General features: G+C 37.9%; 1 non-coding gene across 1 annotated transcript; it reads left to right on the top strand.

Moving 5' to 3' along the window:
* The first annotated feature begins 209 nt into the window (after window positions 1–209).
* Window positions 210–313, top strand: LOC112788323 (small nucleolar RNA R71). Its single transcript, XR_003195691.1, has one exon. It is a non-coding gene; the product is annotated as a small nucleolar RNA R71 (small nucleolar RNA).
* Window positions 314–24,900: the final 24,587 nt, after the last annotated feature.

Here is a 24,900-nt window from a genome sequence, read left to right as displayed (position 1 = left end):
CTACATTGTTTAGCTCCATCACTCCTCTTGTGTTCCCTCTTTCGGAAGCATAGAAGTAGTCATTTTCTGCTACTGTTTCAATAACATCTATGGCTTCCTCAATGGTCTTCTTCTTGTTCAAAGACCCTCCAGATGAATGGTCTACTGCCTTCTTTGACTCATAAGAGAGCCCTTCATAGAAAATGTGCAGCTGGACCCATTCGTTGAACATGTCAGGTGGACACCTCCTTGTTAAGTCCTTGAACCTCTCCCATGCTTCATACAGAGTCTCACCATCCTGTTGCCTGAAGGTTTGAACCTCAGCTCTCAGTCTATAGATTCGTTGAGGAGGGTAGAATCTTGCTAAGAATTTGTTCACCACATCCTCCCAAGTTGTCAAGCTCTCCCTTGGGAAGGATTCCAGCCACTTGGCTGCCTTGTCTCTAAGTGAGAAGGGAAATAAGAGCAATCTATAGTCGTCAGGATGAACGCCATTAGATTTCACTGTCATATATTCTTAGGAAGGTGGTCAAATGTTGGTTGGGATCTTCTTGAACACCTCCTCCAAACGAACAGTTGTTCTGAACAAGGGTGATGAGCTGTGGTTTAAGTTCAAAGTTGTTGGCATGGATTGTTGGCTTTTGGATGCTACTTCCACAATTGCCTGGGTTTGGATTAATGTAAGAGCCCAAAACTCTTCTATCCTCCCCAGCATGATTTGCTCCACCTCCTCTGCCATGGTTGTGAGTCTCTTCTTCATGATGATTTTCCATGTTTTCTTCTATGTTTGGTTCAAAGTATTCCTCAAACTGTTCCTCTTCTTCTTCAGCACCAACTACTCGTTTTCCTCTTGCCTCCCTCCTTAGTCTAAGGAAGGTTCTCTCTGGTTCAGAATCAAAGGAAGTTGAAGCCCCGCTTCTTCTCCCTGTCATACAACCAACAAGTACAAGCAGAGAAAATAGGTGCAGACAGTATTTGTGTCAGAGTTATTGTTAGTTGTGGGTGATGCAATATATCAAACAGTTAGTAGGTTAGCAAACAGAATTGAAAATAACAAAGAAAAACAGAAAAAGTAAAAAAAAAATAACGGGTAGAGGGAGAAGGGAAGAAGTTTAACTAAAAAAAAAAGTAAATCACTCAAACAGAAAAATGAAATTCACAAAATAAAATGCTCAATCTAGTGATCTTCCAATCTAATCATTGTTGATGCACAATCAATCCCCGGCAACGGCGCCATAAACTTGATGCGGGGAAAACTTGTCTCTCAACAAATCTCCCTTCGGCAAGTGTACCGAAGTTGTCGTCAAGTAAAAACTCACAATAGAGTGAGGTCGAATCCCACAGGGATTGATTGATCAAGCAACTTTAATTAGAAGAATGTTCTAGTTAAGCGAATCCAGAATTTGGGTTGAGAGTTGCAGAAAATAAAATGGTGGGAATGTAAATAACAGAAAAGTAAATGCTAGAATTAAAGGACTGGAAGTAAATGACTGAAAATAAATTGCAGAATTGTAAATGGGAATGGAGGATTTGCTCATAAAAGTAAATCGCAGAAATTAAAGAGAATGGGTAAGATTAGAGATGGGGAGTTCATTGGGCTTGGGAGATGTTACAATTCTCCGGATCAAGTTCATTTTCATCTCTTCCTCAATCAATGCACTCATTGATCTCCTTGGCAATCTTAAGTGATTGAATTGCAATTCCTTGCAATTCAATCTCTCAAATCTTGATCAATAGCCAATTCCTTGGTCAATTGCTCATGAGAAGAGATGAAGTATGGTCACTGATTATACCACATGCATTTCTCAAACCAAGTATTGAGAGTGTTACAGTCACATACCCATCCAAACCCAATTTGGTCTAGCATGAGAAAGCATTTCTAGCTTGATCTCTTCATTCCTCTTCCAAGGTTCAAAAGAGATCCAAGTTTGAATAGCTTCTCTTCCAAGATAACTACTCAATTGGATGAAGATCGAAAGCTTTCAAGTAAAATCAAGAGGAAAGATAGAAGAAGAACAATGAAAATTAGTATTGATCCATCAAATTACAACAGAGCTCCCTAACCCAATGAAAGGGGTTTAGTTGTTCATAGCTCTTGAAAATGAAAACAAAGATGGAGAATACATCATAAAACTAGAAATTGCAAAGAAAGTAAATACAGAGAGTAGTTCTTCAGCCTCCAGAACTCCTTTACAATTCAAAGCTACTCCTATATATACTACTCTTCTCAGCTTCTAGTTCACTCTTCAAGTCTTGGGCCTTTGGATCTTGAGTTTGAAGCAGTTCCTTTCTTTATTTGGGCTTGGCTTTACTTGCAGAGAGAAAGTGCGGAGTGGGCAGAGACTTAAGCTCAGGGCGTAAGGAGTGTTAATCATTTAGTGAAAGTCCAAGTTCGGGAACGTTAGTGACACTTAACATTGTCACTAACGTTCCAATGCACCCCTTATGCCTTACGTTAAAACCCACGTTAACTAGGTTAACGTGGCTTTTGACGTTGCCTTGTCAACCTTTGAGAACGTTAGTGACACTCAACATTGTCACTAACGTTCCAGTGTGCCCCTTCTTGCTCACATTAAAGCCCACGTTAACTAGGTTAACGTGGCCTTTGCCATCCTTCGAGAACGTTAGTGACATTCAACATTGTCACTAACGTTCCAATGTGCCCCTAGGTCTCACGTTAGAGTCCACGTTAACTAGGTTAACGTGGCTTCTAACATGGCCATCTTTAGCCATCCCAACGTTAGTGACAATGTTGAGTGTCACTAACGTTGGCTCATCCTTCATTTCTCATTGTTAGCTTCCACGTTAACCAAGTTAACGTGGAAGTTAACGTGACTCTTGGGGGTTGTGTGGTTGCTTCAACGTTAGTGACAATGTTGAGTGTCATTAACGTTGTCGACAACTCTTCATCCTCTACGTTAGTTCCCACGTTAACCAAGTTAACGTGGGAGTTAACGTGGTACTTAGCACCATAGGCCAACGTTAGTGACAATGTTGAGTGTCACTAACGTTGGCTTCTCTCCCTCCCCCTTAACGTTAGAGGCCACGTTAACTAGGTTAACGTGGCTTCTAACGTGGCCACTTATGAGTAATTGCCAACGTTAGTGACAATGTTGAGTGTCACTAACGTTGGCTCAACTTCTCTTCTCCACGTTAGAGTTCACGTTAACTTGGTTAACGTGACTCTCTAACGTGGGCATTGATGGCTTTTTTTTTTGTGAGTGTTTATTGGTAATCACTTTTCTCATTAATCTTTGCAAGTTACCTCCCCTTTTCTTGCTTCTTTTTGGTCCTAAAATCAAACAACAAAGTGCATCAAAGCTCTAGTCCAAGTCATGAGTAATGCAACATAATATTTGTCACTAAACTTATGCAAAATCCTCATGAAATCATGTAAAATGCACAATGTATGCTTGAGTCAAGGCATGAGTGAATATTTACCCAAAACTAGCTTATTTCCTAAAGAAATGCATGAAACTAACCTAAAAATAGTAAAGAAAAGGTCAGTAAAACTGGCCAAAATGCCTTGGCATCAAGGCTTAAGCTCAAAGTTGTTTGCTTCAATTGCAGGAATTGAGATGCTTCTTCGACAGAAGTCAGAAGAGTATGCAATAAAGTCACCAAGCATCTTCCTTGCATCTCCACCATTGTTATTGGGTTTGGCCATCTCTTCTTCTTTTTTGAAAAATTTTGTCAGGTCCTCTCCAGAGTGTTGTGCTTTAGCTTCTCTTAGCTTCCTCTTTAGAGTCCTTTCAGGTTCCGGATCAGCTTCAACAAGAATGTTCTTATCCTTTTCCCTACTTATATGAAAAAGAAAAGAACAGAAAAGAATAGGAATCCTCTATGTCACAGTATAGAGATTCCTTTATGTGAGTAGAAGAATAGAAGGGTAGAATGAAGAAGAGAGAAGATGAAGAATTCGAACACAGAGAGGGAGAGAGGGTTCAAATTATAAGAAGAAGAGAAGTGTTTGTAAATAAATAGAAAGAGATGAGAGAGAGAGAATATTCGTATTTTAAATTAAAATAAAAGGAAAATATTTTTGTTTTTATTTTAATTATTAGTTATAATTCGAAAATTATAAAAAGGAATAAAATTAGATTAAAATTTAAACAATTAGTTAATTAAAAAGAATTTTGAAAAAGTGGTGAGGAGTTTTCGATAATTGGAGAGAGAAAAAAGTAGTTAGGTGGTTTTGAAAAAGATATGATTGAAATAGTAAACTTTTAAAATCAAACAAAAAGTCAAGTAGTTAATTGAAAAAGATTTGAAAATCAAATTTGAAAAGATAAGAAGTTAGAGAAGATTTTGAAATTGATTTTGAAAAATATATGATTGAAATTTATTTTGAAAAAAATTTGAAAAAGAAATTAAAAAGATTTGATTTTTGAAATTAAAGTTGATTACTTGACTAATAAGAAACTAAAAGATATGATTTTAGAATTTAAAGATTGATCCTTTCTTAATAGGCAAGTAACAACTTGAAATTTTTTTTTTGAATCAAAACATTAAATGTTAGCATTAATTTCGAAAATACGAAACAAAATTAAGAAAAATATTTTGAAAATTGATTTTGAGAATTTTTGAAAATAATAATAAAAAATAAAAAAGATTTGATTTTTGAAAAGGATTTGAAAAAGATAGAATTTTTAATTTGAAATTTTGACTTGACTCATAAGAAACAATTAAATTTTAAAACCTTTTGACTAAATCAATCAAAATTTCGAAATTTATGACCAAAATAAAGGGAAGGATATTTTTTTTATTTTTGAAATTAATGAGGAAAGAGAAAAATAACTAAATGATGCAAAACATAAAAATTATGAATCAGAACAAGAAAAATATGCAAGAACACTTTGAATGTCAAGATGAACACCAAGAACACTTTGAAGATCATGATGAACATCAAGAACATAATTTTGAAATTTTTTTAAGAAAAGAAAAATATGTAAGACACCAAACTTAAAAATTTTTAAACTTTAGACACTAATAATTCAAGAATGCATATGAAAAACAAGAAAAGACACAAAACAAGAAAATGTAAAGATCAAACAAAGACAATAATCAAGAACAACTTGAACATCATGAAGAACAAAACTCAATGCATGTATTTTTCAAAAATTTAAAGAAAAAAAATCAAAATATGCAATTGACACCAAACTTAAAATTTGACACAAGACTCAAACAAGAAACACAATTTTTTTGTTTTTATGGTTTTATTAATTTTTTTTAATTTTTTAAAAATTAATTTGGAAAAAAAAAATAAATTCAAAATTTTTAATAGGAATTCCAGGAATCATGCAATGTTAGTCTAAAGCTTCGGTCCAAAAATTTAGACATGGCTAAATAGCCAGCCAAGCTTTATGTGAAAGCTTCAGTCCAAAAGATTAGACATGGCCAATGGCCAGCCAAGCTTCAGCATACAAATCAGACATACAACAGCCAATTAGATGGGGATCCAAAGGCTCTTGCAATGATAAGTGGAAGCCTCGTTCCAAAAGAATTTAGAAATGGCTTGACAGCCAGCCAGGCTTCACATATCATCTGAAACTCTAGAATTCATTCTTAAAAATTCTAAAGAACATAGAATAATTTATTTATTTATTTATTTTTGAATTTTTTGAAAATAAAAAGCTTAAAATTAAAATAAAATTACCTAATCTGAGCAACAAGATGAATCGTCAGTTGTCCAAACAAGAACAATCCCTGGCAATGGCGCCAAAAACTTGGTGCACGAAATTGTGATCTCTAACAATGGCGCCAAAAACTTGGTACGCACAATCTTAATCTCAACTCTTTTTCACAACTCCGCACAACTGACCAACAAGTGCACTGGGTCATCCAATTAAAACCTTACGTGAGTAAGGGTCGATCCCACGGAGATTGTCGGCTTCAAGCAAGCTATGGTCATCCTTGTAAATCTCAGTCAGGCAGATTCAAATGGTTATGACGTTTTGATAATTAAAGTATAAATAAAATATAAAATAGGATAAAGTTACTTATGTAATTCCTCGATGGGAATTTCAGATAAGCGTATGGAGATGTGCAGTTGCTTCTGAACTTCTGCTTTCATACTACCTTCTTCCAACCATGCGTTACCTCCTTCCATGGCAAGCTGTGTGATCCTCTCGGATGAAAACAAATCCATATGCGCTGTCACCGCACGGCTAATCATCTGTCAGTTCCCGCTAGTGTCGGAATAGGACCATTGTCTTTTTGCACACTGTCACTTGTGCCCCACATTCGCAGGTTTGAAGCTCGTCACAGTCATCCCTTCTCAGATCCTACTCGGAATACCACAGACAAGGTTTAGACTTTATGAATCTCAGGAATGCTGCCAATGGTTCTAGCCTATACCACGAAGACTCTGATCTCACGGAATGGAATGCTCTGTTATCAGGAGAGGCAACCATGCGTCGTGAACCAGGAGGCCAAGAGATACACACTCATTTCTTCACCTGTTATCAATTAAACATGCCATCAAAGTTTCACCAAAATCACAAGGTTTTGCATCATCTATAATAATCAACTAAATTGTGAATAAATCTCATGATTTTATAAAAAATCAACAATGTTTAATTGAGTTAAAGCAACATGAAATTCTACTCCAATCACTTACTTATTGTGCAAGGAAGTGCATAAAACCTAATGAAACAAATGAAAAATGCTTGTGAAACTAGCATAAGATGACTTGTCATCACAACACCAAACTTAAATCTTGCTTGTCCCTAAGCAAGCACTAAAACATGAGAAGAAATGAAATGAAACAGAGAAGCATATATGTCCTTATTCAGCAGATAATTGAATTTGGTTCATAGGTTTTTATGCAGACATGATGCAGCTCAATTATTACCAGCTTCCAATCAAGAAATATCTCTTTGAGTGTTAACTTAGAATTGCTGCCATATTGCCTTATTCTTTATTGATCCTTGTTAACTTTTTCTTTCTTCCTTTTGCTTCAGAAGCTTGCTTTTCAATTGTAGCTAAGTGTTGCAGAAGCTTTTTGGCTCAATTCAACACCTATTTACTACAGACACTTGGCTCACACTTCTTCTTAGGAACATTGATGCCCAGCACCTCTTTGGGTCACTAAATGCTTTGTAGCTAGGTTGCTCCTTGATAATGGACTTTCGGTTGGTAATCCCAGATTAGTTAATCCAAGTTACCAAGTTTTAAAAGACTCCTCAGAACCTAATTGTCCAAGCATATCCTAGTACAAGAAGCACCACAGGCATATGTCCTAAGGTCCAAGCTATTGATGTCTAGCCTTATTATTTGTTTCTTTCTTGTTGCCAATCCTTGGCTTTTCTTCTTTTCCCTTCTTGCTTTTTCTTTTTCCAAGGATGATTATTAATTGAAGGCTTTACAACAACAACTAAGCTCACAATACAAAGATACATCCTATCCTGCAGCTTTTATTATTGAGTTTATCATCAAATCAAGCAATTACCACCACTGAACTTTATTCTAATTCCTACTACATTGGGTAATCATTTTCTATTTCAAACATTTTCCCTTATTGATGCAAAAGGGAAACAAGACAGAATTTAATGCAGATGAGTGATAACAAGCATTTCAACTAGTGTATTTAACAGACATCAACATTTGCACTATTCGCATTAAGTATCAAGGTAAACAGCAGTTTTTCATTCAGAATATTTCAAAGCAGAGTGAATTTTATGACAATACAACCTCTCAGGAGTGTCTTGCAGATTTTTGCTTCCCAATGATCAATTTCCAAGCACATGTGACATGTTGTTTACTCTTTTAGCAACCGTACTTGTCATTTCTTCATTTTTCTTCATACCTATCCATTTCAATCAAGGCAATAGTAAGCTATAAATTTGGATGTAGCACTGATGAGGGAAATCAGATTCCACACCAAAACTCACCGACAAGTGTACCAGGTCGCATCAAGTAGTAAAACTCACTTAGAGTGAGGTCGATCCCACAGGGATTGATGGATGAAGCAACTTTAGTGAGGTGATTAGTTTAGTTAAGCTAACAGTGTTGAATTGGATGAAATTGAAGCAACTGAATGTAAATGACAAGAAATTTAAAATTGCAGAAAGTAAAGTGGACAGAAGCTTAAATTGGCAGAAGCTTAAAGAGCAAGAAATGTAAATTGCATCAAATGTAAAGGGGGCTGTGTGCTGGAAAGTAAAGAAAGCAGTAAAGCAAGAAATTGAAGAGATCTTGAGAATAAGTGACTGGAAATTTAAATTGCAGGAAGAGTAAATTCAGATCACAGCAAGAATTGTAAAATGCAGAACAATTGCAGAAGATGTAAATTTACAGGGAATGTAAATCAAGATCACAACAAGCTCAAATGTAAATTGCAGAGTGTAAATGTGCAGAAGAGTAAATCAAGCTCAACGGAAACAAAATTATGAAAATACAGAAGAACAGAATTGCAGGAAATGAAATTGCATAAAGCTAAATTGATTTTTGAAATGTAACAGTGCAGAAAAATTAAAAGTGTTTCAAAGAGGACTTTCTATTCTACCCTACTCCTAATGCTCTCTAGCAGAGCCAGCCTTCTTAATGAAATGAAATTGGTGCCTTTATATAGGCTTTACAAAATGAAAATAAAATTAAAATTGAAAACAAATTACAATTTAAATGAAATTCCTATTCTAACTATATCTTGTGCCTTTGAGTGGTAATATTGGGCTTTGCTTGGTTTGGCTTTGAATGAATGGGTCAGGAGTGGCTTGGTGACAAGTGGATCAGGGTGCATTGTAGCTCCAGTGGAACGTTCAGTTAAATTAGTGAATGCTGTATTCACTTCCTTTTGGTGCGCCAATTTGGTGCACATTGTTGCCCCTCTAGCGTTCACTTAGCGAACGTCACGTTCACTTGTTGAACGTTGCTCCTTTGGTTGAGTGCTTCTCCCAGCACTCCCTTGGTTGAGCGCTACATTTGGTTTTTGAACGCTCCTTAGTGAGCTTCCTCCTTCCCAGCTTGGAATTCACGAAAAAGTGAAAAGAGTGAACGTGGCGTTCACTTCAAAGTGAACGCTAGCTGTTTGTATTCCTAAGCGTGGTTTTTGGGCCTAAAAGATGCCTATCACTAGTGCTTTAATTTCATGCCAAATATAAATTGCTATATATCATTGGAAAGCTCTAAATGTCAGCTTTCCAATGCAACTAGAAGCGCATCAATTGGACATCTGTAGCTCAAGTTATGGTCCTTTGAAGAAGGCATGGTCATGTTGTTTTGGAGGCCGAAAACGTTCAATTAGTGAACGTGGCATTCACTTAGTGAACGCTGCATTGGAGGCCAAAGTTAGCACCAGCTTTTGAGGCCCAAACTTAATGTTCACTGATGAGCGGATATTTTATACGCTTTTTGGGGTTAATTTCATGTAGTTTTTAGGATGTTTTAGTTAAGTTTTTAGTATATTTTCATTAGTTTCGAGGAAAAATTCATATCTCTAGACTTTACTATGAGTTTGTGTGTTTTTCTGTAATTTCAGGTATTTTCTGGCTGAAATTGAGGGAGCTGAGCAAAAATCTGATTCGGGCTGAAAAAGGACTGCTGATGCTGTTGGATTCTGACCCCTCTACACTCGGAATGGATTTTCTGGAGCTACAGAAGTCCAATTGGCGCGCTTCTAATTGCGTTGGAAAGTAGACATCCATGGCTTTCCAGCAATATATAATAGTCCATACTTTTCTCAAGGATAGATGACGTAAACTGGCGTTCAACGCCATTTCCATGTTGCAGTCTGGCGTCCAGCGCCAGAAACAAGTTACAAGTTGGAGTTCAACGCCAGAAACAGGTTACAACCTGGAGTTGAACGCCCAAAACAGTGCAGCCACGTGAGAAGCTTAAGTCTCAGCCCCAGCACACACCAAGTGGGCCCCAGAAGTGGATTTCTGCACTATCTATCATAGTTTACTCATTTTCTGTAAACCTAGGTTACTGGTTTAGTATTTAAACAACTTTTAGAGATCTATTTTGTATCTCATGACATTTTAGATCTGAACTTTGTAATCTCTGACGGCATGAGTCTCTAAACTCCATTGTTGGGGGTGAGGAGCTCCGCTGTGTTCCGATGAATTAATGCAACTATTTCTATTTTCCATTCAAACATGCGTGTTCCTATCTAAGATATTCATTCGCGCTTAATTATAGAGAAGGTGATGATCCGTGACACTCATCACCTTCCTCAATTCATGAACGTGTGTCTGACAACCACCTCCATTCTACATCAGATTGAATGAGTATCTCTTAGATTCCTTAATCAGAATCTTTGTGGTATAAGCTAGATTGATGGCAGCATTCATGAGAATCCGGAAAGTCTAAACCTTGTCTGTGGTATTCCGAGTAGGATTCTGGGACTGGATGGCTGTGACGAGCTTCAAACTCGCGAGTGTTGGGTGTAGTGGCAGACACAAAAGGATCAATGGATCCTATTCCAGCATGAGTGGGAGCCGACAGATGATTAGCCGTGTAGTGACAGCGCACGTGGACCCTTTTCACTGAGAGGACAGATGGTAGCCATTGACAACGGTGATCCACCAATACACAGCTTGCCATGGAAGGAACTTTGCACTTTTGCATGCATGAGGGGAGAGGAATACAAGAGAAAAGCTGAAATTTAGAAGACAAAGCATCTCCAAAACCCCAACATATTCTCCATTACTGCATAACAAGTAACCTTTACTTCATGCTCTCTTGTTCATTTGCAAGTCAATTGATAACCACTAATTAATATCCTGACTAAGAGTTGTAAGATAACCATAGCTTGCTTCAAACCAACAATCTCCGTGGGATCGACCCTTACTCATGTAAGGTATTACTTGGGCGACCCAGTGCACTTGCTGGTTAGTGGTACGAGTTGTGAAAAGTGTGATTCACAATTCTGCACCAAGTTTTTGGCGCCGTTGCCGGGGATTGTTCGAGTTTGGACAACTGACGGTTTATTTTGTTGCTTAGATTAGGAAAAAAATTTTCTTTTAAAATTTTCGAAATTTGTGTTCTTTGTTCTTCCTTCATCTTCAAGTTGTTCTTGTTTATTTTTCTTGTTTGATCTTTAGTTTTTCCTGTTCTGTTTCTTTTCTTGTTTTTCGTGTGCCTTTTCAAAATGTTAGTTTTCAAAAAAAATTTATTCTTAGTTATTAAAAATACTTCTTCAAAACAAGTGTTACATTTACTGCCCAATTGGCTAGAGCGTTGGTCTATGTTCTTGTTAATTGGGAATCTTCTTTTAAATTCTTTTTTCAAAAATAATTTTTCTATTAAATCTTGTGCCAAACTTTAAGTTTGGTGTTTTCCTGTTGATTTCTCTTTGGTTTTCGAAAATTTTATTTTGGTTTTCTAAAAATTTTAAGTTTGGTGTTCTACCTTCATGTTCTTGTTGTTCTTGTGATTCTTCAAGGTGTTCTTGAGTCTTTCTTGTGTTTTGATCTTAAAATTTTTAAGTTTGGTATTCCTTGGTGTTTTCCCTCCAAAAATTTTCGAAAACAATAAGCTTTAGATTTAAAAATTTTAAGTTGTGTGTCTTTTGTGTGTTTTTCTCTTTCATCATAAAATTCAAAAATCAAAAAAATATATTTTCTTCATTCCACTCATAAATTTCGAAAAAATTAGCATTAAATTAGTCATCAAATTTAAAAATCATATATTTTTCAAATCATATCTTTTCCAATCAAATCCTTTCAATCATATCTTTTTCAAAACTTCCCAACCATAATTTTTTTCTTTCTCTCTCTTCACTTTTCGAAAATCCTCACCCATTTTTTATTTATTTTATTTTAATTTATTTTATTTTCGAAATAAATAAATAAATAAATAAATAAAAATATTTTTTTTATTTTACATCATCTCCCTTTCTCCATCATGAATCTAAGTGGAAATGAATAGTCTAGAAGGACTCTGGGGTCATATGCTAACCCCACTACTGCTTCATATGGGAGTAGTATCAGTATACCCTCCATTGGAGTTAGTAGCTTTGAGTTGAATCCTCAGCTCATTATCATGGTGCAGCAAAGTTGCCAGTATTCCGGTCTTCCACAGGAAGAACCTACAGAGTTTCTGGCACAGTTTTTACAGATTGCTGACACAGTACATGACAAGGAAGTAGATCAGGATGTCTACAGACTATTACTGTTTCCATTTGCTGTAAAAGATCAAGCTAAGAGGTGGTTAAATAACCAACCTAAAGCTAGCATAAAGACATGGAAGCAGCTGTCAGAAAAATTCCTGAATCAATACTTCCCTCCCAAACGGATGACACATCTAAGGCTGGACATCCAAGGCTTTAAACAAGGAGATAATGAATCTCTTTATGATGCTTGGGAGAGATACAGAGAGATGCTAAGAAAATGCCCCTCTGAAATGTTTTCAGAATGGGTGCAGTTAGACATCTTCTATTATGGGCTTACAGAGAGAGCTCAGACTTCTCTAGACCACTCAGCCGGTAGGTTGATGAGCGGATAATTTGTACGCTTTTTGGCATTGTTTTTAGTATGTTTTTAGTAGGATCTAGTTACTTTTAGGGATGTTTTCATTAGTATTTATGTTAAATTCACATTTCTGGACTTTACTATGAGTTTGTGTGTTTTTCTGTGATTTCAGGTATTTTCTGGCTGAAATTGAGGGACTTGAGCAAAAATCAGATTCAGAGGTTGAAGAAGGACTGCTGATGCTGTTGGATTCTGACCTCCCTGCACTCAAAGTGAATTTTCTGGAGCTACAGAACTCAAAATGGTGCACTTCCAATTGCGTTGGAAAGTAGACATCGAGGGCTTTCCAGCAATTTATAATAGTCCATACTTTGGCCGAGTTTAGACGACGTAAAAGGGCGTTGAACGCCAGTTCTACGCTGCTGTCTGGAGTTAAACGCTAGAAACAAGTCACAAACCAGAGTTGAACGCCAGAAATACGTTACAACCTGGTGTTCAACTCCAGAAAGAGCCTCTGCACGTGTAACATTCAAGCTCAGTCCAAGCACACACCAAGCGGGCCCCGGAAGTGGATTTATACATCAATTACTTACTTCTGTAAACCCTAGTAACTAGTTTAGTATAAATAGAACTTTTTACTATTGTATTAGACATCCTGAGTTTTATCTTTGGAATCATCTTTGGATGCCTGGTTCTTAGATCATGGGGGCTGGCCACACGGCCATGCCTGGACCTTTCACTTATGTATTTTTAACAGTAGAGTTTCTACACTCTATAGATTAAGGTGTGGGGCTATGCTGTTCCTTAAAGATTAATGCAAAGTACTACTGTTTTCTATTCAATTCATCTTATTTTGCTTCTAAGATATTCATTCGTACTTCAACCTGAATGTGATGAACATGACAATCATCATCATTCCCCATGAACGTGTGCCTGACAACCACTTCCGTTATACCTTAGATTGAATGAGTTTCTCTTAGATCTCTTAATCAGAATCTTCGTGGTGTAAGCTAGAATGATGGCGGCATTCAAGAGAATCCGGAAAGTCTAAACCCTATCTGTGGTATTCCGAGTAGGATTCAATGATTGAATGACTGTGACGAGCTTCAAACTCGCGAGTGCTGGGCGTAGTGACAGACGCAAAAGGAGGGTGAATCCTATTCCAGCATGATCGGGAACCTCAGATGATTAGCCGTGCCGTGACAGGGCATCTTGGACCATTTTCACAAGAGGAGGGGATGTAGCCACTGACAACGGTGATGCCCTTGCATAAAGCCAGCCATGGAAAGGAGTAAGACTGATTGGATGAAGGCATCTCTATACGCTTATCTGAAATTCTCACCAATGAATTAGATAAGTGTTTTTATCCCTATTCTATGTTTACTTATTAATTAATTTCGAAAACTCCATAACTATTTTATATCCGCCTGACTGAGATTTACAAGGTGACCATAGCTTGCTTCATACCAACAATCTCCGTGGGATCGACCCTTACTCACGTAAGGTATTACTTGGACGACCCAGTGCACTTGCTGGTTAGTTATGCGAAGTTGTGAAGATATGTTTAGACCATGGTTCTGTACATCCGTTTTTGGTGCCATCGCCAGGGAATCAATTTCGAACAATAATTCACACCCTGAGTAACAATTTCGCATACCAAGTTTTTGGCGCCGTTGCCGGGGATTGTTCGAGTTTGGACAACTGACGATTCATCTTGTTGCTCAGATTAGGTAACTTTCTTTCTGTTTTATTTTCAAAAAGTTTTCAAAAAAAAATTTTCAAAAATCTTTCAAAAATTTCTGCTTTGTTTTCGAAAAAATTAAAAAAAAAATAAATGTTTTCAAAAATATTTTTTCTTCAGAATTTTTAAGAATGAATTCTAGTGTTTCATGAAGCATGTTGAAGCCTGGCTGGCTGTAAAGCCATGTCTCAATTCTTTTGGACTTAAGAGAAGAGCTTCTTTATCTTTCTTGGCAAATTGGCTGCTGAATGTAAAGTTCTGCTAAAGCTTGACTGGCTATTAAGCCATGTCTAACCCTCAGATTGGAGCTTTAGACTAACATGGCAAGATTCCTAGAATTCATATTAAAAATTTTGGAATCCTTATTTTTCTTTTTCAAAATGATTTTCGAAAAAAAAAATTTAAAAGAAAATACAAAAAAAAATTTCATGCATTCATAGTGTTCTTCATGATCTTCAAGTTGTTCTCGGTAAGTCTTCTTGTGTGATCTTTGCATTTGCATGTTTTGTGTCTTTTCTTGTTTTTCATATGCATTCTTGCATTCATAGAGTCTAAACATGAAAGATTTCTAAGTTTGGTGTCTTGCATGTTTTCTTTGCATAAAAAATTTTTCAAAAATGTGTTCTTGATGTTCATCATGATCTTCATAGTGTTCTTGGTGTTCATCTTGACATTCATAGCATTCTTGCATGCATTCATTGTTTTGATCCATAACTTTCATGCATTGCATCATTTTTCTTGTTTTTCTCTCTCATCATAAAAATTCAAAAATCAAAAAAATATCTTTCGCTTTTTCTCTCTTAAAATTTTGAAAATTAGATTTGACTTTTTCAAAAATTTTTAAAATCTAGTTGTTTTTATGAGTCAAATCAAATTTTCAATTTAAAAATCTTATCTTTTTCAAAATCTTTTTCAAAAATCAAATCTTTTCCATTTTTCTTAGTTATTTTCGAAAATTCTAAAAATATTTTTGAAAAATCTTTTTCTTATTTTTATATAAAATTTTCGAAAATAACAATAACAATTAATGTTTTGATTCAAAAACTTCAAGTTTGTTACTTACTTGTTAAGAAAGATTCAAACTTTGAGTTCTAGAATCATATCTTGTGATTTCTTGTGAATCAAGTCATTAATTGTGAATTTAAAAATCAAATCTTTTTCAAAACTAATTTCAATCATATCTTTTCAAAAATATCTTCTTATCTTATCTTTTTCAAAAATTTGATTTCAAAATATCTTTTCTAACTTCTTATCTTCTTATCTTTTCAAAATTGATTTTCAAAAGTGTTTCAACTAACTAACTAACTTTTTGTTTGTTTCTTACCTTTTTCAAAACTACCTAACTAACTCTCTCTCTCTAATTTTCGAAAATATCTCCCCTCTTTTTCAAAAATTCTTTTTAATTAACTAATTATTTTAATTTTTGACTTCAATTTTCGAAAATTACTAACCTTTTTCAAAAAAATTATTTTCGAAAATCACTAACCCTTTTTCAAAAATAATTTTCGAAAATCCTTCTCCCTCATCTCCTTCTAATTATTTATTCATCTACTAACACTTCTCTTCATCTCACATCACTGCTTCTATCCTTACCCTTGTGTTTGGATTCTTCATTTTTCTTCACCCCTATTCCTTTTCTTCTTCTACTAACAATAAGGAACCTCTTTACTGTGACATAGAGGATTCCTCTTCTTTTTTTGTTCTCTTCTCTTTCTTATGAGCAGGAACAAGGAAAAAGGCATTCTTGTTGAAGCTGATCCAGAACCTGAAAGGACTCTGAAGAGGAAACTAAGAGAAGCTAAATTACAACAATCCAGAGACAACCTTATTAAAAATTTCGAACAAGTAAAGGAGATGGCAGCCGAACCCAACAACAATAATGCAAGGAGAATGCTTGGTGACTTTACTGCACCTAATTCCAATTTACATGGAAGAAGCATCTCCATCCCTACCATTGGAGCAAACAAATTTGAGCTGAAACCTCAGCTAGTTTCTCTGATGCAACAAAACTGCAAGTTTCATGGACTTCCATCTGAAGATCCTTTTCAGTTCTTAACTGAATTCTTGCAGATCTGTGATACTGTTAAGACTAATGGAGTAGATCCTGAAGTCTACAGGCTCATGCTTTTCCCTTTTGCTGTAAGAGACAGAGCTAGAATATGGTTGGACTCTCAACCCAAAGACAGCCTGAACTCTTGGGATAAGCTGGTCACGGCTTTCTTAGTCAAGTTCTTTCCTCCTCAAAAGCTGAGCAAGCTTAGAGCTGATGTTCAAACCTTCAGACAAAAAGAAGGCGAATCCCTCTATGAAGCTTGGGAAAGATACAAACAACTGACCAAAAAGTGTCCTTCTGACATACTTTCAGAATGGACCATCCTGGATATATTCTATGATGGTTTATCTGAGCTATCAAAGATGTCATTGGATACTTCTGCAGGTGGATCCATTCACCTAAAGAAAACGCCTGCAGAAGCTCAAGAACTCATTGACATGGTTGCTAATAACCAGTTCATGTACACTTCTGAGAGGAATCCTGTGAGTAATGGGACGCCTCAGAAGAAAGGAGTTCTTGAAGTTGATACTCTGAATGCCATATTGGCTCAGAACAAATTATTGACTCAGCAAGTCAATATGATTTCTCAGAGTCTGAATGGAATACAAGCTGCATCCAACAGTACTCAAGAGGCTTCTTATGAAGAAGAAGCTTATGATCCTGAGAACCCTGCAATAGCGGAGGTAAATTACACGGGTGAACCATATGGAAACACCTATAATCCATCATGGAGAAATCATCCAAATCTCTCATGGAAGGATCAAAGGCCTCAACAAGGCTTTAATAATGGTGGAAGAAACTGGTTTAACAATAATAAACCTTTTTTATCATCCACTCAGCAACAGACAGAGAACTCTGAACAAAATACCTCTAATTTAGCAAACTTAGTCTCTGATCTATCCAAGGCCACTGTAAATTTCATGAATGAAACAAGGTCTTCCATTAGAAATTTGGAAGCACAAGTGGGCCAGCTGAGTAAAAGGATCACTGAAATCCCTCCTAGTAATCTCCCAAGCAATACAGAAGAGAATCCAAAAGGAGAGTGCAAGGCCATTGACATAAGCACCATGGCCGAACCTGTAAGGGAAGGAGAGGAAGTGAATCCCAAGGAGGAAGACCTCCTTGGACGTCCAGTGATCTATAAGGAGCTTCCCTCTGAGGAACCAAAGGACTCTGAGGCTCATCTAGAAACCATAGAGATTCTATTGAACCTCCTTATGCCATTCATGAGCTCCGATGAGTATTCCTCTTCTGAAGAGAATGAGGATGTTACTGAAGAGCAAGCTGCCAAGTTTCTTGGTGCAATCATGAAGCTAAATGCCAAATTATTTGGCATTGATACTTGGGAAGATGAACCTCCCTTGTTCACTAATGAACTAAGTGATCTGGATCAACTGACATTGCCTCAGAAGAGACAGGATCTTGGAAAGTTCATAATACCTTGTACTATAGGCACCATGATCTTTAAGGCTCTGTGTGACCTTGGTTCAGGGATAAACCTCATGCCCCTCTCTATAATAGAGAAACTGGGAATCTATGGGGTGCAAGCTGCTAAAATCTCATTAGAGATGGCAGACAATTCAAGAAAACAGGCTTATGGACAAGTAGAGGACGTGTTAGTAAAGGTTGAAGGCCTTTACATCCCTGCTGATTTCATAGTCCTAGATACTGGAAAGGAAGAGGATGAATCCATCATCCTAGGAAGACCTTTCCTAGCCACAGCAAGAGCTGTGATTGATGTGGACAGAGGAGAATTGATCCTTCAGATAAATGAGGACAACCTTGTGTTTACAACTCAAGGATCTCTCTCTGCATCCATAGAGAGGAAGCATAAAAAGCTTCTCTCAAAGCAGAGTCAAACAAAGCCCCCACAGTCAAACTCTAAGTTTGGTGTTGGGAGGCCACAACCAAACTCTAAGTTTGGTGTCAAACCCCCATATCCAAACTCTAAGTTTGGTGTTGGGAGGTCTCAACAAAGCTCTGCACATCTGTGAGGCTCCATGAGAGCCCACTGTCAAGCTATTGACATTAAAGAAGCGCTTGTTGGGAGGCAACCCAGTGTTTATTTATCTAATTTTCATTATTTTTCATGTTTTATTAGGTTCATGATCATGTGGAGTCACAAAATAAATATAAAAATTGAAAACGGAATCAAAAACAGCAGAAGAAAAATCACACCCTGGAGGAAGACCTTACTGGCGTTTAAATGCCAGTAAGAAACATGTTTTGGGCGTTCAACGCCAGAACAGAGCATGGTTCTGGCGCTGAACGCCAGAAATGGGCAGCATCTGGGCGTTTGAACGCCAGAAATGCACCCTGGAGGAGAACTGGCGCTGAACGCCCAGAACAAGCATGGTTCTGGCGTTCAACGCCAGAAATAGGCTACAAATGGGCGTTCAATGCCCAGAACAAGCACCAACCTGGCACTGAACGCCCAGAGTTGTGTGCAAAGGCATTTTACATGCCTAATTTGGTGCAAGGTTGTAAATCCTTAAGCACCTCAGGATCTGTGGACCCCACAGGATCACCACAGGATCTGTGGACCCCACAGGATCCCCACATAGCTCCACTCACTTCTTCTCACCCATCTTTCACACAATCCCATAAACACTCTTCCCCAAAACCCTTCACCAATCACCTCAATCTCTCTTCCCCATCACCTCTTCACCACTCACATCCATCCACTCTTCCCCATAAACCTACCTCATAAACTCCACCTACCTTCAAAATTCAAAATCAATTTCCCACCCAAACCCACCCTATATGGCCGAAACTTAACCCCCCTCCCTCTCCTATATAAAGCCTTCCATTCTTCCTCATTTTCACACAACACAACCCTCTCTTCTCTTCTTGGCCGAAACACAATCCCTTCTCCCTCTCCTCCATTTCTTCTTCTTCTTCATCTATTCTTTCTTCTATTGCTCGAGGGCGAGCAAAATTCTAAGTTTGTTGTGGTAAAAGCATAAGCTTTTTGTTTTTCCATTACCATTGATGGCACCTAAGACCGGAGAATCCTCTAGAAAAGGGAAAGGGAAGACAAAAGCTTCCACCTCCGAGTCATGGGAGATGGAAAGGTTCATCTCCAAAGCCCATCAAGACCACTTCTATGATGTTGTGGCCAAGAAGAAGGTGATCCCCAAGGTCCCTTTCAAACTCAAAAGAAATGAGTATCTGGAGATCCGACATGAAATTCAAAGAAGAGGTTGGGAAGTTCTAACAAACCCCATCCAACAAGTCGGCATCCTAATGGTTCAAGAGTTCTATGCTAATGCATGGATCACTAGGAACCATGATCAAAGTAAGAACCCGAACCCAAAGAATTATCTCACCATGGTTCGGGGGAAATACTTAGATTTTAGTCCGGAAAATGTGAGGTTGGTGTTCAACTTGCCAAACATGGAAGAGAACGCACGCCCCTACACAAGGACAGTCAACTTTGATCAAAGGTTGGACCAAGTCCTCATGGACATATGTGTAGAAGGAGCTCAATAGAAGATTGACTCAAAAGGCAAACCGGTTCAACTAAGAAGACTGGACCTGAAGCCTGCAGCTAGAGGATGGTTGGAGTTCATTCAATGCTCAATCATTCCCACTAGCAACCGGTCTGAAGTTACTGTAGACTGGGCCATCATGATCCATAGCATCATGATTGGAGAAGAGGTGGAAGTTCATGAGATTATACCTCAAGAACTCTACAAGGTGGCTGACAAGTCCTCTACTATGGCAAGGTTAGCCTTTTCTCACCTCATTTGCCACCTATGCAATTCGGCTGGGATTGACATAGAGGGAGATATCCTCATTAAAGAGGACAAGCCCATCACTAAGAAAAAGATGGAGCAAGCAAGAGAGCCCATTCATGGAGCTCAAGAGGCGCATGAATCTCATCACCATGAGATCCCGGAGATGCCTCAAATGCATTTTCCTCCACAAAATTATTAGGAGCAAATCAATACCTCCCTAGGAGAATTAAGTTCCAACATGGGACAACTAAGGGTGGAACATCAAGAGCACTCCATCATCCTTCATGAAATAAGAGAAGATCAAAAAGCAATGAGGGAGGAGCAACAAAGACAAGGAAGAGACATAGAAGAGCTCAAGGTGGACTCATTCCTTGTTCTTACATTCTTTGTTTTTTGTTTTCTATGTTAAGTGCTTATCTATGTTTGTGTCTTCATTACATGATCATTAGTAGTTAGTAACTTTGTCTTAAAGTTATGAATGTCCTATGAATCCATCACCTCTCTTAAATGAAAACTGTTTTAATTCAAAAGAACAAGAAGTACATGAGTTTCGAATTTATCCTTGAACTTAGTTTAACTATATTGATGTGGTGACAATGCTTCTTGTTTTCTGAATGTACGCTTGAACAGTGCATATGTCTTTTGAAGTTGTTGTTTATGAATGTTAAATATGTTGGCTCTTGAAAGAATGATGACAAGGAGACATGTTATTTGATAATCTGAAAAATCATAAAAATGATTCTTGAAGCAAGAAAAAGCAGCAAAGAACAAAGCTTGCAGAAAAAAAAGAAAAAAAAATATAGGTGAAAAAAAAAAGAGAAAGAAAAAGCAAGCAGAAAAATCCAAAAGCTCTTAAAACCAAGAGGCAAGAGCAAAAAGCCAATAACCCTTAAAACCAAAAGGCAAGGGTAATAAAAAGGATCCCAAGGCTTTGAGCATCAGTGGATAGGAGGGCCTAAAGGAATAAAATCCTGGCCTAAGCGGCTAAACCAAGCTGTCCCTAACCATGTGCTTGTGGCGTGAAGGTGTCAAGTGAAAACTTGAGACTGAGCGGTTCAAGTCAAGGTCCAAAGCAAAAAAGAGTGTGCTTAAGAACCCTGGACACCTCTAATTGGGGACTTTAGCAAAGCTAAGTCACAATCTGAAAAGGTTCACCCAATTATGTGTCTGTGGCATTTATGTATCCGGTGGTAATACTGGAAAACAAAGTGCTTAGGGTCACGGCCAAGACTCATAAAATAGTTGTGTTCAAGAATCATCATACTGAACTAGGAGAATCAATAACACTATCTGAACTCTGAGCTCCTAAAGAAGCCAATCATTCTGAACTTCAATGGATAGAGTGAGATGCCAAAACTATTCAAGAGGCAAAAAGCTATAAGTCCCGCTCATATGATTGAAGCTATGTTTCATTGATAGTTTGGAATTTATAGTATATTCTCTTCTTTTTATCCTATTTCATTTTCAGTTGCTTGGGGACAAGCAACAATTTAAGTTTGGTGTTGTGATGAGCGGATAATTTGTACGCTTTTTGGCATTGTTTTTAGTATGTTTTTAGTAGGATCTAGTTACTTTTAGGGATGTTTTCATTAGTTTTTATGTTAAATTCACATTTCTGAACTTTACTATGAGTTTGTGTGTTTTTCTATGATTTCAGGTATTTTCTGGCTGAAATTGAGGGACTTGAGTAAAAATCAGATTCAGAGGTTGAAGAAGGACTGCTGATGCTGTTGGATTCTGACCTCCCTGCACTCAAAGTGGATTTTCTGGAGCTACAGAACTCAAAATGACACACGTTTAATTGCGTTGGAAAGTAGACATCCAGAGCTTTCCAGAAATGTATAATAGTCCATACTTTGGCCGAGTTTAGACGACGTAAAAGAGCGTTGAACACTAGTTCTACGCTGCTGTCTGGAGTTAAACGCCAGAAACAAGTCACAAACCAGAGTTGAACGCCAGAAATACGTTACAACCTAGCGTTCAACTCCAGAAAGAGCCTCTGCACGTGTAACATTCAAGCTCAGCCCAAGCACAAACCAAGTGGGCCCCGGAAGTGGATTTATACATCAATTACTTACTTCTGTAAACCCTAGTAACTAGTTTAGTATAAATAGAACTTTTTACTATTGTATTAGACATCCTGAGTTTTATCTTTGGAATCATCTTTGGACGCCTGGTTCTTAGATCATGGGGCTGGCCACATGGCCATGCCTGGACCTTTCACTTATGTATTTTTAACGGTAGAGTTTCTACACTCCATAGATTAAGGTGTGGGGCTTTGTTGTTCCTCAAAGATTAATGCAAAGTACTACTGTTTTCTATTCAATTCATCTTATTTCGCTTCTAAGATATTCATTCGTACTTCAACCTGAATGTGATGAACGTGACAATCATCATCATTCCCCATGAACGTGTGCCTGACAACCACTTCCGTTCTACCTTAGATTGAATGAGTATCTCTTAGATCTCTTAATCAGAATCTTCATGGTGTAAGCTAGAATGATGGCGGCATTCAAGAGAATCCGGAAAGTCTAAACCTTGTCTGTGGTATTCCGAGTAGGATTCAATGATTGAATGACTGTGACGAGCTTCAAACTCGCGAGTGCTGGGCGTAGTGACAGACGCAAAAGGAGGGTGAATCCTATTCCAGCATGATCGGGAACCTCAGATGATTAGCCGTGCCGTGACAGGGCATCTTGGACCATTTTCACAAGAGGAGGGGATGTAGCCACTGACAACGGTGATGCCCTTGCATAAAGCCAGCCATGGAAAGGAGTAAGACTGATTGGATGAAGGCAGCAGGAAAGCAGAGGTTCAGAGGAACGAAAGCATCTCTATACGTTTATCTGAAATTCTCACCAATGAATTACATAAGTGTTTCTATCCCTATTCTATGTTTACTTATTAATTAATTTCGAAAACTCCATAACTATTTTATATCCGCCTGACTGAGATTTACAAGGTGACCATAGCTTCCTTCATACCAACAATCTCCGTGGGATCGACCCTTACTCACGGAAGGTATTACTTGGACGACCCAGTGCACTTGCTGGTTAGTTATAAGAAGTTGTGAAGATATATTTAGACCATGGTTCTGTGCATCCGTTTTTGGTGCCATCGCCAGGGAATCAATTTCGAACAATAATTCACAACCTGAGTAACAATTTCGCATACCATAGGTCTATACATATGAGAAAGACAATTGAAGAAGCTCAAGAGCTCATTGATACAGTTGCCAGCAATCAGTATCTGTACCTAAGCAGTGAACCTTCTATGAAAGATGAGGCTAGAATAGTGACTGCTGAACTGAGTCCTGCAGAACAAGCTACTGAATTGAATCAGCAATTGGATTTTCTAACAAAACAGTTAGCCGAATTCAAGGAGAGACTACAAGAGACAAGAATGGCTAATATAAATATGAAAGTACAATTAAAGCAAACAAAGCAGCAGCTGTCAAAACAAATAACAGAAGAGTGCCAAGCAGTTCAATTGAGAAGTGAGAAAACATTAGATGCCCCAACTCAAGGTAGCAGGAAGCCAAGAAATGAGCAAACTACCCAAAATCCATCTGAGGACAGTAAGAGCCTGGAGAGGAATAATTCTGGCAATCAAACGCCAGAAATTGGGTGAAAAGTTGGCGTTGAACACCCAAACCATGCTCAGTCCTGGCGTTCAACGCCAGAAACAAGCAAGGAATTGGCGTTGAACGCCCCAAAGAAGCACAGTTCTGGTGTTCAAACGCCAGGAACAAGTAAGGAGTTGGCGTCCAACGCCACTCTAGCTTTTGACTCTGGCAATCAAATTCCAGAGAGGGATCAGACACACACCAGTACTAATAACAACCCCACTAAAAAGGCTTCTGCAACCACCTCTGTAGGAAGTAAACCTGTAGGAACTAAGGTTGAGGAATACAAAGCCAAGATGCCTTATCCTCAAAAACTCTACAAAGAGGAGCAGGATAAGCAATTTGCTCGCTTTGCAGACTATCTTCGGACTCTTGAAATAAAAATTCCGTTTGCAGAGGCACTTGAGCAAGTACCTTCTTATGCCAAGTTCATGAAAGAAATCTTGAGTCATAAGAAGGATTGGAGAGAAACTGAAAGAGTTCTCCTCACTGAAGAATGTAGTGCAGTCATTCTGAAAAGCTTTCTAGAAAAGCTTAAAGATCCCGGGAGCTTTTTGATACCATGCACACTAGAGGGTAATTGCACTAAGACAGCTTTATGTGATCTTGGAGCAAGCATCAATCTAATACCTGCATCCACTATCAGAAAGCTTGGTTTAACTGAAGAAGTCAAACCAACCTGGATATGTCTCCAACTTACTGATGGCTCCATTAAATATCCATCAGATGTGATTGAGGACATGATTGTCAGGGTTGGGCCATTTGCCTTTCCCACTGACTTTGTAGTGCTGGAAATGGAGGAGCACAAGAGTGCTACTCTCATCCCAGGAAGACCTTTCCTAGCAACTGGACGAACTCTCATTGATGTCAAAAAGGGGGAGGTCACCCTAAGAGTCAATGAGGATGAGTTTAAGTTGAATGCTGTCAATGCCATGCAGCATCCAGACACACCAAAAGACTGCATGAAAGTTGATCTTATTGACTCTTTGGTAGAGGAGATCAACATGGCTGAGAGTCTTGAATCAGAGTTGGAAGATATTTTTAAAGATGTTCAGCCTGATTTTGAGGATTCAGAGGAATTGAAAGAGCCTCTGAAATTTCCCCAGGAAGAGGAAAAACCTTCTAAACCCGAGCTCAAACCATTACCACCATCCCTGAAATATGCATTTCTGGGAGAAGGTGACACTTTTCCAGTGATCATAAGCTCTGCTTTAAATCCACAGGAAGAGGAAGTACTAATTCAAGTGCTAAGGACACACAAGACAGCTCTTGGGTGGTCCATAGGTGACCTTAAGGGCATAAGCCCAGCTAGATGCATGCACAAGATCTTATTGGAGGACAATGCTAAG

Source organism: Arachis hypogaea, chromosome 20, assembly GCF_003086295.3.
Source record: "Arachis hypogaea cultivar Tifrunner chromosome 20, arahy.Tifrunner.gnm2.J5K5, whole genome shotgun sequence".
In the NCBI taxonomy this organism is placed as follows: domain Eukaryota; kingdom Viridiplantae; phylum Streptophyta; class Magnoliopsida; order Fabales; family Fabaceae; genus Arachis; species Arachis hypogaea.
The sequence above is the reverse complement of the archived record's forward strand: the minus strand, read 5'-3'. Positions and strand labels throughout refer to the sequence as shown.